The sequence below is a fragment of the Quercus suber genome, unplaced genomic scaffold, assembly GCF_002906115.3.
Source record: "Quercus suber isolate HL8 unplaced genomic scaffold, Cork oak 2.0 scaffold_1035, whole genome shotgun sequence".
NCBI lineage: Eukaryota > Viridiplantae > Streptophyta > Magnoliopsida > Fagales > Fagaceae > Quercus > Quercus suber.
This window is the reverse complement of record NW_027070446.1, coordinates 107,744-112,289: the sequence shown is the minus strand read 5'-3', so window position 1 is coordinate 112,289 and position 4,546 is coordinate 107,744. Positions and strand designations below refer to the sequence as shown.

The 4,546-nt window shown below is 37.3% G+C and overlaps 1 long non-coding RNA gene across 1 annotated transcript; it reads left to right on the top strand.

Annotated features, from left to right (window-relative positions):
• Positions 1-1,986: 1,986 nt before the first annotated feature.
• Positions 1,987-4,182, top strand: LOC136065584 (uncharacterized). Its single transcript, XR_010627206.1, has 2 exons — positions 1,987-2,169; positions 3,174-4,182. It is a non-coding gene; the product is annotated as an uncharacterized LOC136065584 (long non-coding RNA).
• Positions 4,183-4,546: the final 364 nt, after the last annotated feature.

The window sequence follows — 4,546 nt, the reverse complement described above, 5'->3', positions numbered from 1 at the left end:
TTTTGGGTACTGTAAGGACTAATGCTGAGTTTTGGGGGTTGGTAGCGGTACCAGTGGGAAGTGAAAGTGCACTGCAGAAGACCACAAAAAAAAAAAAAAAAAAGAATAAGAAGTAAAGGGAATCCGTGGGGTGGGTTTTTTGAGATTGAGAATGAGTTTCACAGTGGGTTTTTTGAGATTGATAAAATGAAATTTTGTTGTGAAGTGTTTGGAATTTTGAGTATTTAAATGTAAGGTGGGTCAGGTTTTTGTTTTATTTGGAGTACAAAAAGGCCTAAAACTAAAGCTGGGAGAATAATGGAAATATGAGGGGCTCAGATGTTTATCATTGGGGGGGCCCAATTAATTTTCCTATATACTTTAATGGATTTTTTTTCTTTTACAGGGGCCACGCCTCCCCCTAAAGGGACTATGTGGCTCCGCCCTTGGCCATTGCAGTCATTGCACTTGCTATTGATGCAAATCACCTAGCCCTCGCAATTGTTAATAGTTTTGCATAGGCCATTGCAGTCACCTGGCCCTCACAGTTGTTGATGGTTTTGCATAGGCCATTGTAGTCATTGTAGTTGATTTTAATGCAAATCACCTAGCCCTCGCAGTTGTTGACGGTGTTGCATGGACCATTTTAGTCGTTGCACTTGTTGTTGATGCAAATCACCTAACCCTCATAGTTATTGACGATTTTGCACAGGCCATTGTATTCGTTGCACTTGCTGTTGATGCAAATCACCTGACCCTTGTAGTTGTTAATATTTTTACATAGGCCATTGTAGTCGTTGCACTTGATGTTAATGCAAATTACCTGACCCTTGTAGTTGTTAACAGTTTTGCATGGGCCATTGAAATCGTTGCACTTGTTGTTGATGCAAATAACTTGGCCCTTGCAGCTGTTGACGTTGTTGCACGGGCCATTGCAGTCATTGCACTTACTGTTGGTGAAAATCACCTAGCCCTTGCAGTTGTTGACAGTTTTGCACGAGCCATTGGAGTCGTTGCACTTGTTGTTGATCCAAATCACTTGGCCCTCGCAGTAGTTGATGGTTTTGCATGGGCCATTGCAGTTGTTGCACTTGTTGTTGATGTAAATCAGCTGGTCCTTACAGTTGTTGACGGTTTTGCATAGGCCATTGCAGTCATTGCACTTGACGTTGATGCAAATCAGCTGGCCCTTATAGTTGCTGACGATTTTGCACGTGTCATCACAATCGTTGCACTTGTCGTTGGTACAAATCAGCTGGCCCTTGTAGTTGTTGACGGGTTTGCACATGCCATCATAGTTGTTGCACTTATCATTGATGCAAATCAGCTGGCCCCGCAATTATTGATAGTTTTGCATAGGCGATTGTAGTCATTGTACTTGCCATTGATGCAAATTAGCTGTCCCTAGTAGTTGTTGACAGTTTTACATGTGCTATTGCAATCGTAGCTTTTGTCGTTGATGTAAATCAATTGGCCCTTACAGTTGTTGTAGTTTTGTATGTGCCATCGCAGTCGTTACACTTGTTGTTGATGCAAATCAGTTGGCCCTCGTAATTGTTAAGGGTTTTGCATGGGCCATCGTAGACGTTGCACTTGCCGTTGATGCAAATCTGTTGGCCCTCACAGTTGTTGACGATTTTACACATGCTATCATAGTCGTTGCACTTGCATTTTCACGTGCCATTACAAGAGCATGAGGAAAGTGCAAGAAGAGGGAGGGAGATGATACATGTAACACCCCAAATATATTTTTAAAGCAATTTTTTCAATAAGAATAATATCTAAATTGGACTTTTTTAATCAGTGTGGTTAACTATTTTATGGAGGAGTTTTTGAATTTTGGACATGTGATAGTATTTAGCTAATTTTTGAATGGGCCAATTTAAATATGGGAGAAATTTTAAGGGTAAAGTTGTAATTTTGATCCCAAGATATTTTGGAACAAATGGTTCATAATGCTCCCATCAACACACCTCCTTTCTCTCATTGCCATACGTATGCCCCTTCTCTCTATTTCTCTATTTTCCTATCTCACTCAGCCACCGAAGCCCACACACATAAACACTCCAACTCCCTCTATTTCTCTCACTCCCTCACCGGTAAACCAGCCATTCACCACCACTTTTGGTGGATTTCACCAGAGAACTCCATTAGAAACCCCATACGCTCCATTCTCTCAAAGCTTTAAAGGTAAAACTCTTAATTGTTTGGTAGCTTTTCAAGTTTTTCTAAGATTTCTTTCTAATCTAAACTACATGAGTGGTATAAATGTGATTGAGTACATGAGTTTTTGATTTGGTGGATTTATTTGTTAAATGGTTAAGGGCTTTTACAAATGATGATCATTTGGGGTTTTTTCATGGTTAAAAACTTGGGTTTCCTTGAGCAAATCGTATGAGTTGATTTTGTGGAAGTTTGAGGTTTATTTTTTGAAAGAGTGTTAACTTTGAATTTCTGAAATTGGAGTGTGAGCATGTGCTTTTATTTTATTTTTGCATACCTAGTGTTTGATAAGTTGTTTATATGAGATTTTGGGTTTGATTCCTTGTTCTTAATATGCTTTAAAATTTGGTGGTTTTAATGTGAGTGAACTCTCAAATAATTTGGGCTAGTCTTACAACTTTAGCAATTTTCTAAAGCTGTCATGACAGATTTGAGTTAGGTGCAATGCATGATTTTTAATAAATTACAAAAAATCATTTTGGTCTGAATTTTTTGTGGTACATTGTATACATATAGAGGAATGTTCCCTTAAAGTTTTGAATTAATTGGATAACTTTTCAATGACCAAAAGTTTTTTACAAAATGGCTGCTCTACTATGTACTAAATCTGAAAGCAGGACTAAAACGCTGAGAAATTGTGGAATTAATCCCAAACCTTGGTTAATCTTATCTTTAGCTTATATATATTGTTTAGTACCCAAAGAGATTCATGAGAATGCTATATTATCTTATGATGCACATTATTGTGGCAATGAATTTAAAATGTTTTGGTTGTGTTAGCACTATAAGTTTCTTGGATGCTTGTTTGGTTCCCGTTTGGGAAGGGATACTTGTCTTGGAATGGTCAAGCTAGGCTTTAGGGTCTTAGGTTTGATTTTTGAGGGAATATTCTCGGATTTATGGAGACAAATTTGATAGCGTAATTTTGTTGTAGGCCTTGTTATTAATAGGCTTGATACTTGTGTTTCCAGGTTCTAAAGTACTTGGTGATGGAACTAGTAAATTGATTGGTTGAATGCGGTGCCCGGTTGAGGTAAATTTGGAATGGACTGCTGAGGAAAGTAGCTTTTTAATGGGATTTTTGAAAAACAAACATGTTGCATAAATGTTGTTTTTGGTTTAGACACGCTTTTAGAAACTACCTATTGAAATTATATTTTCCTAAAAACTATAGTGTTGTAACTTTAATATATGTATGATTATATATGAAAATGCATCATACTTGGTGTTGCATTTGGGGAATGCATGAATTTGTTGATATGAAAAAATGAGCATCTTTTATTTAATCTTTGATAAGGAAATCTTGGATTTTATGGTATATTAGAAAACTTAAAGATACTTATTTTGTCTTGTTATGTGGGAAATTGATAGAAAATCTTTTTGACAAGAATGAAGTTGAAAACCTTATAAATTTTGTGGAAGTTAGATTATTTCAGGTTTTTCTAAAACTACCTTGTTATAAACTATGTATTTGAAAGGAAATATATACCTATGAGCTTTATATGGTTTTAACACTATGCTATGTGTCATTTATCGGTGATCACCCGATTTGGTTTCCGTAGTCTTTGTGACAATAGAATCAAATCTAAGTCAGTGCCTTTTCACTTTGGATGACGCGTTCTTCCCTGCTGCCCATGGGGGAAAAAAGTCCCTTGATTGTGTGTGGGTGAGGCTGCTGCCCATGGGGCCAAGAGACCATATGCAAGAAATGTCCTATTTGACGTGCTCTCTGTACTGCCCATGGAGGGAGAGAAAAACCTTGAGGGTATGGGTAAGGTTGCTATCTATGAGGCTAAGAGTCCACATGCCAGAAAGGACAATATCATGCCAGTTGTGAATGGGTGGATCCCTTGGTCGGTCTATGTGGTAGTGTGGTATATTTGTGATAATTTACCTTATATTAGATATTCTGGCTTTGGAAATTACATTGTTGGTGCTCATAGATTATAATATATGGCTTCATGGTATTATTTTGAGAAACTTTGTGTTTCATCATTTAATCATTCTTGTTACATTATTATTGAAAATGATCTTGCAGTATTCAGTTAGCAATTTCCCAAACTAAAACAGGTTTTGTAAACTGTTCATTATCATAAAACTTGTATTTCCCCCACTCCCATTAATTATGCTACTTACTGGGGTTTAGCTTATCCCAATCTCTAACAGTTTTTCAGATAAATTAGCTACACGTCGGGAATAGAGCTTAATTTATTGGTGGTGGTTGGAGTGCCATATTAAATTGGGAGACTTGGGCCATTAATGGTTGATGACTCAATCTTGCAAAGTTCAACGAGATCATAATCAATTCTATCAGAGGTTGGATAGCCTTGGGTGTGGCAGGCCT